Below are 16,384 nucleotides of genomic sequence, written 5' to 3' on the forward strand. Positions count from 1 at the left end.
TATCCTGAGGGTTTGGGTCATTTGCCCTTCATCATGGAGTGTACTCCAGATATGCATATAAGCATGATGCTCTAGGGGGCGTTGAATGATTTAAAAACATAAACCTATATATTCCAGTCTGTCGTTCGGACATGTTTAATTTCCTGAAAATAATATACGTTCCAGCAAACTATTGTTGGCGATTAAATGGATGGGGTGGTTAGGTGCAGTGAATAGATTATTTAAGGAGGACCGTCAGTCATACAGGTGGAATATTGAATGCGGCTTTCAACAACAAACAAACCGTATGTTGTAATGGTTGTATTTGTTTTATATGGGTATTGGTACCATTGGTACTATGACGTCATCTTCATGGTCATCATTTTATATATTATGCATTGTTCTATCAATACTTTACACGTTATGTATCCTTTTGGTTTTTGTGGTCTGTCTGTTGTGCATCTTCTGTATTGTCTTTGGTCTCGGCTGTCAGTTTGAGTGTTTGAGTGAGTTAAACTGCGGCATGGTACCTCAGTGGGCTATCACTATACAACCGTTGTGAGTCAGGATAGTAGAAGCAGACACGCGCCCAGACACCCAGAAACACACACACGCGCGCACGCACGCATGCACTCACGCACGCACGCACGCACGCACACACACACACACACACACACACACACACACACACACGTGCATGCAGATCGCTATATAAGTGTTTAACCCCATCTCACCTATTCAATCGTTCTAGATTTTGTTTAATCTGCCACCGTATCAATCTAGGTAGCTGTCGTTCTGTCACATATACATCGTCATATACACTCAAGCTTACTATCAGTTTTCGACCGTGTTACTTATTTGTCTTTCATGCAGTAGTTCTATGATTCTATGGCCATGTGGTAGATCGTCCGCCGTCCGCGTCATACCAAACGACGTTAAAAGATGGTACTTGTTGTTACCCTGTCTGGCGCTCGGCATTAAGGGCTAAAACAAGGACTGGTGAGTACATTGTGTCTGGGTTGGGTATCCATGTTAAACTGCGCATGGTATCTCGATGAGCTAGCACTATAAATCGGCATTAGTCCGGACTTGTACAAGCAGCCACACACACACACACACACACACACACACACACACACACACACACACACACACACACACACACACACACACACACACACACACACACACACACATACACAGCACACATACACACTTGCAAGCACACACACACACGCGACGTTACATCACATTTCACATTTCACCTCACCTATCATCTGGAGTGAGTGAGTGAGTGAGTGAGTGAGTGAGTGAGTGAGTGAGTGAGCGAGCGAGTGAGTTGATCCAGCGTGGATAACAAAAGTAATTACACTCGTAATGAAAATGGAAACCCGGTCATCGGCGTGACAATCACATGCCTTAACCAGACAGACGTAGTATATTTACGTCTCCTCTCGTTTTTCCATGTACATGATTGTATACATAGATAAGATTAAGTTCACAGGAACAAAAATGAGCCACTTCATTTGAGGTTATGAGGGACAGTACTATAAATATGTATCGATATGATACAGCACGTCGTATGTTCAGGTGACAGAAATAAAATAAATATTAATACAATAAATATAAACGTAGAATTTTAGTCTTGATACAGGAATTGCTGACATTTATCTAAAATAAGTTTGCAGGTTTAGTCGCGTATATTAACATAACGCTGCCTCACCGCCTCGGCTCTTGGACTGTCGATAATAAATTAGTAGTATGAGATTGAACATAAATACCGACGTTTTACAGCAAGGACATTTTTAAATACTCAACGACATTCAGCAACATGACACCGTTTAAGCATCGCCAAATCGCCACCCACGTCTCCACGTACCGTTATAACACGTGATGGTTGTGGAGATCATTCTAGAATTTAACATGATCCACACACGTGGGTGGTAAGACAGGCCAGTGACACAACCATTCACTGTTTGGAAAATAATATGTTGTTATTTTCATTCACAGTAGATCACAAGTTCTTGCATGTACATTGTGAAAATGCTAGGAGTGAGTGAGTGAGTGAGTGGATGGGTGGGTGAGTGGATGAGTGAGTGAGTGAGTGAGTGAGTGAGTGAGTGAGTGGGTTTGAGTGAGTGGGTGAGTGAGTGAGTGAGTGAGTGAGTGAGTGAGTGAGTGAGTGGGTTTGAGTGAGTGGGTGGGTGAGTGAGTGAGTGAGTGAGTGAGTGAGTGAGTGAGTGAGAGCGTGAGTGAGTGAGTGAGTGGGTGGGTGGGTGGGTGAGTGAGTGAGTGAGTGAGTGAGTGAGAGATGCAGAACGTAGACGTTATCCACTTCTACAAAACACAAGCGGCAAAACCATTTCAATAATGAGAAGTATCTGCATAAAGCAGAGTCCATTTACGATTCCGACTATATCATAAGCATGTGTTTATGAATCACTATCAACTAGTGTTGTAATGTGGTGTATCACGGGATCTTGTCTTGTCTACTGTAAGAGAATTACAGAACCACCAACATAATCAACACTGACATTGAGATTATGGCCCACATCCTTGGCTCGTTTTAGAAAACTGTGGATTGCCTTGTTTTCATCATGAGTCTTTACATGCTTCACGAGATGATCATCAGACAACTAAATGTGTGCAAATGTCCACAAATCAATTCTGTCATGAAGAGTTCCAACGTTAATCAAACCACGCCCTCCCATTATGATTGGGTCAATATAAAGTAGTAGTAGTAGTAGTAGTAGTAGTAGTAGTAGTAGTAGTAGTAGTAGTAGTTACAGATGACAGATATTGAGCTACATTTTCACACCACACAAATCATGCGCAAACACAAAAGCGCACATAACTTGCAGGACTGGCGATAGCAGTTTGCTCTAATAAGACTTATCAACCAGAGCAGTCAATAGGTATAGCGCTGGAAGAGATGTGTTTTAAGCCCAGACTCGATAACTGAAGTGTTGGAGCTGATTTCAGTGTGAGAGGCAGTGAGTTTCACAGCATCTGAAGATAAAAAATCTTTAACTTTGATTTGGAACATGCAGCATGAATTGTTGATTGACCGTTACGCTCTTTGATTTGACTCGTTACGACGTCTTGAGATATGAAGGAGCAGTCCCATGCATTGCTTGGTACGCCAATGAAGCTTGAAATCAAATCTCTCACGCACTTATAACCATTGCTGGGACATCAAAACTGGTTTAACATGTGATACTAATTTCGCCCGACAGATAATTCGCGTTTTGGATCTTTTGCAGCCTTTGCTGTTGTTGACTAGTAGAGATACCGGATACGTTTTTTGTACATACGTATAAACGTATTATGTGAATCACGCACATTCCCATTCATTATTTTTTGGTTCCCGATTTCACTCCGAGAAACCCTTTTCTAGTTTTCAAATGTACATTTTCATTTTCTGTTTTTACATGAACACCCGGTATTTCACAACCATACAAAAAGACTGGGGCAAATTTTGTGTAAATAAAGCGACAAAACCCTTTCCATATCCAATAGAAATCTCTGCATAAAGCAGAGTCGATTGTACGCATCCGACTATATCACGAGCATGTGTTTATAAATCACTATCAAATGGTAATGATACCAGGTGTTCGCTAAAAGGGGAGCGTATCCTGACCCACCGGTTGTACCCGTCACAAACCCAATTGTCCCTCTGAAAAAAACACGGGAACATATAGTAAAAGTCAAAATAGGGAATTGCATCGGACATCATTTTTGTCACTGATGCGTCAAATTTGGAAATGTCGTCCACATGTCTACCATGAAACGTTTTGAAAGCATTTCTGAAGCCTTGAAGAATACATTCTATGGAATTGGCAAATTTGAAGATTTTGAAATATCAAATAATTGACTTTACTCCCCCTCAGACATGCATTCAGTACAATGTGTAAAAAAAAGAAGCAAATGACACTGAAGTTGATGTGACATATGTGAAATGCTGGACTTCCTCGTAAATGATTTAGGGGCGGTCGGGTAGCTTAGTGGCTAAAGTGTTCGCTTGTCACACCGAAGACCCGGGTTCGATTCCCGACATGGACATCAATAAATGTGCTCCCCTTCTGGCTGATTTGTTTCTTAGCGGATATAAATCGGGATATCTGGTCGGATTGTCCAAATGAAAACAAGACATTTGGCCAAGTTTCACTGAATATATCGATCATTTGATATTGTCGTTCAATAATGGTCAAATAGACAATTCCCTTCCACTGGTTTACGACAACTGTTAACAGAAGTGACCAGTAAATCATTTTTGGATATATGCATTTGGATTTAGAGTGACAACAAACTATTCACATGAATGTGTGACAAGAGGGATTTAACTTTGTGTTGAGCAGCATTCCAGAAGATCCAGCATTAGGTGTCTACATTTCACAAATTTTGAGGTACAATCAAGCATGATCTTACCACGAAGATTTCAAAGAGCCCAGGGCTACAGCATTCAAGTTCTTAGTAAGCTTTCAAAACGATTAATGCTAAACACCTGGAGGACATTTCCAAATGTGAGGCATCAGTGATACAATGACGTCCAATGCAATTCCTTCTGGACTTGTAGCATATGTTCCAATGTTTGTTCAGGTTAACATTTGACTTGCCTATCCATGTGTTTATGACGGATGACACAGATTGGACACCTGTATCATCGCTATTTGATAGTAATTAATAAACAGATGAACATGATATAGTCGGAGTCGTACAATGGACTTGTATTTCTTATGATTATGGAAATACTTTCGGCTGATATGTATGCCAGGCAGAGCTGTAAGGCTGATAGGTATGCCAGGCAGAGCTGTAAGGCTATAGGTATGCCAGGCAGAGCTGTAAGGCTATAGGTATGCCAGGCAGAACTGTAAGGCTATAGGTATGCCAGGCAGAGCTGTAATGCTATAGGTATGCCAGGCAGAGCTGTAAGGAAGATAGGTATGCCAGGCAGAACTGTAAGGCTATAGGTATGCCAGGCAGAGCTGTAAGGCTATAGGTATGCCAGGCAGAACTGTAAGGCTATAGGTATGCCAGGCAGAACTGTAAGGCTATAGGTATGTCAGGCAGAGCTGTAAGGAAGATATGTATGCCAGGCAGAGCTGTAAGGCTATAGGTATGTCAGGCAGAGCTGTAAGGTTTATAGGTATGCCAGTCAAAGCTGTAAGGCTTGTAGGTATGCCAGGCAGAACTGTAAGGAAGATAGGTATGCCAGGCAGAGCTGTAAGGTTTATAAGTATGCCAGGCAGAGCCGTAAGGCTATAGGTATGTCAGGCAAAGCTGTAAGGAAGATAGGTATGCCAGGTAGAGCTGTAAGGAAGATAGGTATGCCAGGCAGAGCCATAAGGCTATAGGTATGCCAGGCAGAGCTGTAAGGTTTATAGGTATGCAAGTCAGAGCTGTAAGGAAGATAGGTATGTCAGGCAGAGCTGTAAGGCTATAGGTATGTCAGGCAGAGCTGTAAGGCTATAGGTATGCCAGGCAGAGCTGTAAGGCTATGGGTACGCTAGGCAGAACTGTAAGGCTATTGGGCGATCGGATAGCCTAGTGGTTAAAGCGTTCGCTCGTCACGCCGAAGACCCGGGTTCGATTGCCGACATGGGTACAATGTGTGAAGCCCATTCCTGGTGTGTGATATTGCTGCAATATTGCTAAAAGCGGCGTAAAACCACACTCACTCACTCACTGTAAGGCTATAGGTATGCCAGGCAGAGCTGTAAGGCTGATATGTATGCAAGGCAGAACTGTAAGGCTGATATGTTTGCCAGGCAGAACTGTAAGGCTATAGGTATGCCAGGCAGAACTGTAAGGCTGATATGTTTGCCAGGCAGAACTGTAAGGCTGACAAGGTATGCCAGTCAGAGCTGTAAGGCTATAGGTATGCCAGTCAGAGCTGTAAGGCTATAGGTATGCCAGGCAGAGCTGTAAGGCTATAGGTATGCCAGGCGACCAGTGGAGATACGGGTTAGAACAGGCTATCAGCGATCTATGCTTGACGTAAGAGGCGACTATACTTGTCCTAAGTGGCGACTTACGGGATCCGGTGGTCTTGCCGACACTGACTTGGATGATGGATGCCACCGTATCCCAATTGCGTGGATCGATGCTCATGATTTTAATCACTGGATTGTCTGGTCCATACTCGATTATTTACAGACCACCGTCATGTAGCTGTAATGCAATCAATCAAACAAACAAATAAAAGGTATGCCAGGTAGAGCTGTAAGAATTATAGGTGTGGCAGTTAGAGATGTAGGTAAGACCGCATGTCTGCCAGTCAGAGCTGTAAGACCGCATGTCCACCAGTCAGAGCTGTAAGGTCGCATGTCTACCGGTCAGAGCTGTAAGGTCGCATGTCTACCAGTCAGAGCTGTAAGTCCACATGTCTACCAGTCAGAGCTGTAAGGCCGCATGTCCACCAGCCAGAGCTGTAAGGTCGCATGTATACCAATCAGAGCTGAAAGGCCGCATGTCTACCAATCAGAGCTGTAAAGTCGCATGTCTACCAGTCAGAGCTGCAAGGTCGCATGTCTACCAGTCAGAGCTGCAAGGTCGTATGTCTACCAGTCAGAGCTGAAAGGCCGCATGTCCACCAGTCAGAGCTGAAAGGCCGCATGTCCACCAGTCAGAGGTGTAAGGTCGCGTGTCTGCCAGTCAGAGGTGTAAGGTCGCATGTCTACCAGTCAGAGCTGCAAGGTCGTATGTCTACCAGTCAGAGCTGAAAGGCCGCATGTCCACCAGTCAGAGCTGAAAGGCCGCATGTCCACCAGTCAGAGGTGTAAGGTCGCGTGTCTGCCAGTCAGAGGTGTAAGGTCGCATGTCTACCAGTCAGAGGTGTAAGGTCGCGTGTCTACCAGTTAGAGCAGTAAGGTCGCGTGTCTACCAGTCAGAGGTGTAAGGTCGCATGTCTACCAGTCAGAGGTGTAAGGTCGCGTGTCTACCAGTCAGAGGTGTAAGGTCGCATGTCTACCAGTCAGAGTTGTAAAGTCGCATGTCTACCAGTCAGAGCTGAAAGGCCGCATGTCCACCAGTCAAAGCTGAAAGGCCGCATGTCCACCAGTCAGAGCTGAAAGGCCGCATGTCTGTCAGTCAGAGCTGAAAGACCGCATGTCCACAAGTCAACACAAAAAGACCTCATGTCTGCCTGTCGGAGCTGAAAAATGATCTAACGTGTGGATCTTTTAGAATCTATTTCTAATTTTAATCAAATATGAGGAATTTATGAATTATTGAACATACTGGGAAGACTATGATAGCACCGTTTCATGTTCTTCATTCATAACACCCACTCACGAACGTTTCTTTACATAGCTTCATATCGCATCACTCGCTTCCTTCCAGCGTTTCAGTCTCGAGACAGATGACATTGGATAGATTCTGGTGAACAAACAGAAAACACGAACAAAGAACCTTTCATAATAACTCATTTAAAAAAGATTGCCAAATTATGAAACATTCATCACGTCTGTTATGATGTTATCCCTAAACGCAATCCGAGACATGGCGACCAATGTTTCCAGTATGATATACATATGCACATATAAGTTGATACATGTATCCGGTTAAGCTAATATTAAAGAAAGGGTTAGACAATCATCTATTATTTCAATCTACGGCGTAGGTTACAGATGACGCATATGAATCAGAATATGAAAGACTTCAACTCGCTTGTATATTATATTGGCTAGGCATTGGTTTGCAAGTATTATTTCATTGTATTTTATTTGTATGTTTATATATCAAACTGGTAACATTACATCATTTGATGTGTTTGTGACGAGAATATATTTTCAACAATCCTAATATCGAAACTGCCAGATCCGGACCCCCCACCCCCCTTTTTTTGAAATCCAATTGAAGTTCGTTGTAGAGAATAAAAATGCTGGATCCGCCCTTGTATACATGTGTCGTTCCTATGAACGAGGGCTGACTTTAACATTAGGACACCCTGTAACACTGCCGAGGAATTTTACGTAAATACATTACAATCTTGTCACACTTGTGATAAGAAAAATGTTTTACCGTTTTTGGTGACAACGGTTACGCTTTAATTGTTCCCGTTTGTTTACTTACAGACGTGATATTGTTATTGTGCAGACCTCGAGCACGCCGTAAACCTGTCAATATGTCACACACGTATCATTCTTGGAGAAAAGCATGTCAGGGGCATCGAGTCCGTGGCGTCAGTTTCTGCAATTACTACATGTTCTTGGCAGCTGACGAAGCTCAATCATCACCAGACACGGTGGCAATATTATCAAAAGCTTGGTTCTCAAAGATTTTCCATATGGGATTAACGTGAAAGTATGCGAGAAAATTCACGCAGTGGACAATACATAAGTATATAATACATACATGTACATGATGTAGTCATAACATGAAGCCCCCATGGAGATTCCTTGCTAGAATAGGTCCCCGGCAACCTAGGCTGGGCCTAAGAGGCGACAAAAGCGATCGAATGGTTAGGCGCAGTGAGTTGATTGATTGCGTCCTACCTAGACGGTGTGGGACGGTGCTCAAAGTATAGGTCACTCGGTTGTATGATCTCGGTCGCAGTAGACGTGAAACACAGCGCGCTTAAACAACAAATATATGTTTATATATAAATAATGAACGAGGACGATAATTACCATCAGCTACGTTGCGCGAAAAGTCGTATGCATATATGAAGGCAGGGTAAATACCACAGCAGAATATACTCACAAAGTTGACACACAGACACACTCCCCTCTATTGCACACGCCAATTTGGTGGCCATTTCCAGACCAGTTCTTGACATGGTAATTAGTGTACCGTGTGACTTTGACGCGGGGTCAGGGTCGTAATGGCACATTGAACCAATTTCAGTGAGCAGAGTTTTGAGAATGCTCCCTCTACGTGCGAGCTGTTCCGATCATGTCAGGATAAGTGTAAGCAGCTTTCCTCACACACTACCGATATTCTTATAGTATTACTTAGAAGAGAGAAAATAAATTCCTCTTCAATACTCATCTCTATGGAGATTAACACCGTTTTGAGCCGTATTTCAGCTCCATCACGGCATGACCGCTTGATGTAGGACAAAAGACGAAACTTTAGACGTTTTTACTGCTTTAGAGAAACTCACGAAGACAAAATAGTTCTATATAGGTCTATGGGACGCAATTCTACATTGTGCATTGCGGCGTCATAGACGACTAGGCCACCCCTGCTTCAGTGTAAATATCTTAATAGGTGCCTAAGCTGCAGGCACTTTTCAAGTGGTTCGCCGGGTTGGCGAAGTTCACCAACTTGTTTTGTGCTCAAACTTGTACTGCCCGTTGGTTCTTTGCTTATCAGAGTGGTAAGTTGGAGGGTGCTATGTTTGTTCTTATATAAGTACCAATGTACAATCTAATGAAGATCCAGGTTAAAACTGGTCTTCGGAAACCAATGCTTGTCCCCCAAGAATATTGGGTTAGAATTGGTCTTCAGAAACCCATGCGTGTGGTAAGCGGTGACTAACGGGACCAGGTGGCCGGGCTTGCTGACTTGGTCTTCGTATACCAATTGCGTAAATCGATGCTCATGGTGTCAAATACTGGATTCTCTGGTCTAGATTCGATTATTTACAGACCCCCCTGGGATATTGCTGAGTGCGGCGTTAAACAACAAACAAGAAACAAAAACAGTTGCCAAAATGCTGACGTTGTCAATATACAAATGACATGTATTACTTTGAGTGATTCATTTCAGTGAATGTCAATGTGACCCTTGGCAGTTTGTACCAGTTTTTGTTTCGTCCACATGATATCCATCCAACGTCATTCTAGCGCCGGCAATACTGAAATACAGTGCCAAGCACGAGATCTATTTATAATTATTTGTCACATGACATGTGCAATACAGTTGGACAGTTACCTCTGAAACATTACTGTTGAACAGTGTACATATTGAATATGGGTATGACAAGAATCCACTTATTGGTTATCTACTACATTCCAAGGTAAACATTGCATGTACAAACTTTAATAACCACGCCACTTTTAACTGTTTAATTGTTATTCCAGAAGTTGGTGAGTAAATAAGAAAGCATTCAACGTTGATAACATGGAGAACCTTTTATCCCTTTTTACATCAATCTTTTCATTCATCTGTACAAAACTCATTATAACATAAGAATATGTGATTTACACATTCATGTGACAAACATCCTTTAAAAGCAGAAAGCTTTCATGTTAGATACTTGTTTAAAAACAAGACATACATTTTTTCTTATTCATTGCGGTTTTGATACATTTCCGCACTTATGAATGGAGGTTTATTGATTATATTCCTTTCAATTTGCCTGTGGTAAGTCAAGGTATATCTGAAGGGCACTCCAGTGACTCTTGTCATGACACATTCCCAAGGCCAATATTCCAACACCCTAGACATCCTACAGCCTAATTCACTACGGCCGGTATGTTATACCAAATGAATACAAACACGTGGGTGTTGCGCCTTTTGAGGAACACCTGTGTGTTTGTAGATAGTTTAATTGACTATTTCGTGTTGTGCTTGCAGTTCAGACGGAAGCGAGGCACACTGAAGTAGCTGTGTCTTAAAGATCGATAACCCATGCTACTTATGTTAGATCATACAAGAGCTTATGGAACACTTGGTGTCTAATTGGTGTATGCACATATGTACGTTATGGGGAGAAGATTCAGATTTAAGTATTTATCACTATGATGTTTTGCTTTAGAAGAAGGAATTAACTATATGTTCTCTCTTATGTTTCATGGAAACAATATGGCGTGTGCTGTCCTTTCTCTAATTGTTCGAATACATATGAGATATAAAATAGCCTTCAATAGTACACAAGTATACTATTACAATAGCGGATGTGTATGCAATGACAGGCTTCGGTGGAGCGTACACGCATCAATACATATAGCACTGGAACCGTGGTTCAACTAAAGCTGTTGCAATGTACTCTGTGGCTACGCCTGGTCATAACAAACAGCACCGATGGCTAGGGTTTTTTGTTGATGCACGGGAATAATGCATCGGCGAAAATGGAATCTAGATATTGATAAAGGCGTTTATTATGTATTTCGTGATGAAATACTGTATTTACCTGCAAACATATAAAGTCGATATGTCACCACTTGCAGTGGGCACACTGTTTCTCATGCTTAGATCACGTACATAATAAAATATATATTGAAAATGCAAGGGAATAACAAGTATAGATTACCTACCGAAACAGATGCGTAATAGCAATAAAACTTATATGAACGGACCTCTGAAAGCCGGGAATGACACCAGGTGCTCGTCTTTTCGTCTGAAATTACAAGTTTATCTCACCTCACCTGAAAAAGTTACATTATCACTCGCTGTGCCATAACAGATCACTCGATGAGCAAAACACATTGTTTGAATGTGAGCAGAAACGTCAAATGTATTCTATATTTTCCGACCTTTATAGGCAATGCTATGCATAAGTTAATTTTAAAAAGCTTTGACAACTACTCCAGAATGAGCTGTATAACCTTTCTTCCGGGTTAATGTACCTTATGTCTGTGATGCTAATAATTTCCATGCAATTACCCTCTGTTGACATTTTGATGCCTGTGATATTAAAATAATATGTTGTAATGTAGGGGAGGTCAGACTATGTCCTGTTGCCATCGTTAAAGAATTACATCCTTGTCAGAATGACTTCTCTTTATGGCGTCATGTGGGTGAAGAGAAATGTAGTAGGTGCACACGGGTCAACAGTTATTCATTTTATCACGTGTTTGAGAGCCAACGTGACCTTATCGGATGTATTTAATTACTACCAGTCACATGATGATAATGGTGACAGAAAGTGTCTTCACTAGGCCCATACCATGACATACAAGCTCATTATGACAATGGTGACAGAAAGGGTCTTCACTGGGCCCGTACCATAACGTACAAGCTCATTATGGCAATGGTGACAGAAAGGGTCTTCACTGGGCCCGTACCAAAACGTACAAGCTCATTATGAAAATGGTGACAGAACTCGTCTACACTGGACCCATACCATAACATACAAGCTCATTGTGACAATGGTGACAGAAGGCGTCTACACTGGACACTTACCATAAAATACAAGCTCATTATGACAATGGTGACAGAAAGGGTCTTCACTGGGCCCATACCATAATGTACAAGCTCATTATGAAAATGGTGACAGAAGTCGTCTACACTGGACCCATACCATAACGTACAAGCTCATTATGACAATGGTGACAGAAGGCGTCTACACTGGACACTTACCATTACATACAAGCTCATTATGACAATGGTGACAGAAGGCGTCTACACTGGACCCATACCATAACATACAAGCTCATTATGACAATGGTGACAGAAGGCGTCTACACTGGACCCATACCAAAACATACAAGCTCATTATGACAATGGTGACAGGAGGCGTCTACACTGGACACTTACCATTACATACAAGCTCATTATGGCAATGGGGACAAAAGTCGACTACACTGGACACTTACCATTACATACAAGCTCATTATGGCAATGGTGACAGAAGGCGTCTACACTGGACACTTACCATTACATACAAGCTCATTATGACAATGGTGACAGAAGGCGTCCACACTGGACACTTACCATAACATAAAAGCTCATTATGACAATGGTGACAGAAGGCGTCTACACTGGACACTTACCATTACATACAAGCTCATTATGGCAATGGTGACAGAAGGGGTCTTCACTGGACCCATACTTATAACATACAAGCTCATTATGACATTAGTGACAAAAGGGGTTTATTCTGGTATTTATGTCACAACATACAACCAATATAATGACAATGGTGACAGAAGGCGTCTGTATTGGCATCCACGTCACACATACAACCCACATAATGACAATAGAGATAGAAGGCGTCTATATTGGCATCCAATCACACATACAATCACATCATGACAATGGTAACAGAAGGCGTCTTTATTGGCATCAACGTCACATAACAACCAACATAATGACAATGGTGACAGAAGGCGTTTATATTGGCATCCAGTCACACATACAACCAACATAATGACAATGGTGACAGAAGGCGTCTATATTGGCATCCAGTCACACATACAACGACATCATGACAATGGAGACAGAGGGCATCTATATTGGCATCCACGTCACACATACAACCACATCATGACAATGGAGACAGAAGGCGTCTATATTGGCATCCACGTCACATAACAACCAACACAATGACAATGGTGACAGAAGTCGTCTATATTGGCATCCAGTCACACATACAACGACATCATGACAATGGAGACAGAGGGCGTCTATATTGGCATCCACGTCACATAACAACCAACATAATGACAATGGCGAACGAAGGCGTTTATATTGGCATCCACGTCACATAACAACCAACATAATGACAATGGCGAACGAAGGCGTTTATATTGGCATCCAGTCACACATACAACCGCATCCTGACAATGTTGACAATCAAACAATTTCATGACGACAATGTCGACAGAAGGCGTCTATAGACTCCTCCAATTCACACCATACAATCTTATAATGACAATGATGACAGATGACAGTCTATATTGGTATCCACGTCACACAAACAACAACAAAATGACAATGGTGTCTTTACTGGCATCCATGTCACATCATACAATCTGATTATGTTGTAGCTGTAGCCACTCGTTGTAGTCGTTGACGCTCATTATAAATGTGTCAGATATGTCACAGGAAATAGTTACCGGCGAGATTTTATCTATGAAACAATACCAGTGGACGTTTTAATGCGGATATATTAATAAAACTGTCAAAGTGTTTGCGTCATCTCATCTTCATCGATACTGATTGGCTGACGTAGACCAGGAACTATATTCTGATGGAGGCTCCCGTGACCTCGTGTCAGTGCACATTCTTGCGCTAGTTGTCTAAAAATAGTATCAGCCACTCCCATGTACCCGTCTGCCATGACAACAAAAGGGCCATGTTATGAACAAACAATAACATATTTAATTGGTCAATGATTTTTTAAATAATGATGAGACCCGTGAGGATCAAGGGTAGAATAGGTCTTCAGCAACCCATGCTTGCTGTAAAAGGCGACTATGCTTGTCGTAAGAGGCGACTAACGGGATCGGGTGGTCAGGCTCGCTGACTTGTTTGATGCATGTCATCGTATCGAAATTGCGTGGATAGATACTCATGATATCAATCACTGGATTGTCTGGTTTGGACTCGATTATTTACAGACCGCGGTCATAGAGCTGGAATATTGCTGAGTGTGGCGTTAAACAACAAACAAACAAATAATAATGATGACGGTGGTGACAGCAGGGGTCTATACTCACGTCCAAGTTGTCTCATTCTTTCTCATAATTGTCAAAATGTCGCTCCGGCACAGTCTAGTTCAGATATAAACTGAAGTGTGGCTGACAGAAAATACCTTTACCAACAGTCAACTTTGACACCAAACTATGTTTCATAAGCTAAATCTATGTCTAATTGTGTTTGTAAGTACAAATAAACAGACTCTGGTCGCTCATATCAAACCATACAATCTTAGCGCCAAGTCCCTCTGCCATTGTTTCAATGTTACCTCTATGTGTCAGATCCAAACATTGAACTCACACCGGTACAAATGCCGGTCTAATTTACAGAGTATTTGTTGATGTGAATGAACGCAAGGCTTTGTGTGCTACCCATGTAACGCAGTCTATTTGTCTATCGTAGATCAAGGACACTCGTAGACTTGCACAAGTCTCTAAGGCAATAACTATTAGTTTAAATAATCATTTCTAGATTATGTAAATAACGAGAACAAGTAGTCCCTACAAGAGACTGGAGTACTGTCCACATATCTAGACTTGCCTAGGAGGATAACATTACTACATATCCATGGACTTTTCTTTCAGTACAGACTTGGAGAAAGGCTAGGACACTCGATGTAGCCTTATTGTTGTTGACTCTCGGTGCAGCCGCAGAAGATCATTTTACCAGCGGATCCGAAGGCGCTTTTTGAAGCTGACTTTCGTTGTAACCATAAACGCTCCATTTAGACGTTGACGCTCGTTGTAGCTGTGGATGTTCGATGTGTGGTAGCCATGGGCGCTCGTTGCAGCCATAGATGATCGTTGTAGTCGTTGACGCTCGTTGTAGTCGTTGACGCTCGTCGTAATTGTTGTTCGTTGTAGTCGTTGCCCCTCGTTGTGGCCATAGATAATCGTTATAGTCATTGACGCTCTTTGTAACTTTGAACGCTCGTTGTAGCCGTTAACGCTCGCTCGTTGTAGCCTAGTATGCCGGTTGTAGCAGAGAATGCTGGTTGGAGATGTGTATGAAACAATACTAGTGAAGGTCTTAAAGCATAATATATTAATTAGGGTTCAATAATTTGCAGCGTTGTTAGTTTTCGTTTGACGTCAGCGTAGTGATGATTTTTTTTAAGACGTATCCCCCCGATCCCTCAAAAGAGGTTTTCTCTGTATAAATACGGTTACAACATGGTGAGATCAACAACTGAAACACATCATATTGCACACTATCCCACTTTGTATGGATTAGTTGTTTGCTTAACAAGTTCAGACCGGTGCGGCAAATCATTTATATGCCGCCTTGCAGTTTCAGGTTTGCTGTGTATCCAAACTGCCCTGCATTTACAGCGTATGTGTTGCTCCGTGTCATGCATGGAGTTGAGTTCACAAAGAGAGTAATACATTGGAGAGCATATGATATCAACTGTGGGAGTGAGTTTTACTCGTATTAATCCGACAAGCATGAATTACTGGTGGATTTCTCTGCACATGACAATAATCTGTGGGCGCTCAAACGAAAGTGGTAGGTGAGGTGAAATGTTCTTTAACGTCGCGTTGAAGACTATTGCACGTGTATGTGTGTGTGTGTGTGTGTGTGTGTGTGTGTGTGTGTGTGTGTGTGTGTGTGTGTGTGTGTGTGTGTGTGTGTGTGTGTGTGTGTGTGTGTGTGTCTGCTAGTCCACTGAGATACCATGCCCCAGTAAATACCCACCTCAGAAACAGCATACGGACTCCGAGACGACCAGTCCTTGTTTTAGCCACGTAATGTCGAGCGCTAGGCGGGGAAACAACCATTATAGTACCATTATAACGTCTTTTGGTACGACACGGCCGCGATTCTCTCCATGGGCACAATGTGGGAATCACTACATCTACAAAGGTCTAATATCGAATCGTAATATTTGAAGAGCCTCTCAAAATAGTTGTCATTCATAGTCACACTTTAATGTCAGCTCCACTCGTGGCAAGCGTTAATATTAATTTCTGATTCAATCAAGTAGGAGCCTAAAACAGAAATATGCAGACAAGCCATGTGAAACTATTTGTATCTCAACTGAAACCGTGTTAGGCGTACCCGTGACCTCTAACCAACTTGGACGCAACAAGTAAGA

General features: G+C 42.2%; 1 long non-coding RNA gene across 2 annotated transcripts; it reads right to left on the reverse strand.

Moving 5' to 3' along the window:
- Window positions 1–7,223: 7,223 nt before the first annotated feature.
- Window positions 7,224–14,373, reverse strand: LOC124146399. 2 transcript variants are annotated; one of them, XR_006862673.2, is made up of 5 exons: window positions 14,310–14,373; window positions 11,184–11,266; window positions 10,927–10,928; window positions 8,335–8,555; window positions 7,224–7,356 (listed from the first exon to the last, which is right to left on the reverse strand). It is a non-coding gene; the product is annotated as an uncharacterized LOC124146399 (long non-coding RNA). The 2 variants fall into 2 exon arrangements; XR_006862672.2 differs by having other exon boundaries at window positions 7,226–8,555.
- Window positions 14,374–16,384: the final 2,011 nt, after the last annotated feature.

Source organism: Haliotis rufescens, unplaced genomic scaffold, assembly GCF_023055435.1.
Source record: "Haliotis rufescens isolate VD_foot unplaced genomic scaffold, xgHalRufe1.0.p SCAF_82, whole genome shotgun sequence".
Taxonomy (NCBI): Eukaryota; Metazoa; Mollusca; class Gastropoda; order Lepetellida; family Haliotidae; genus Haliotis; species Haliotis rufescens.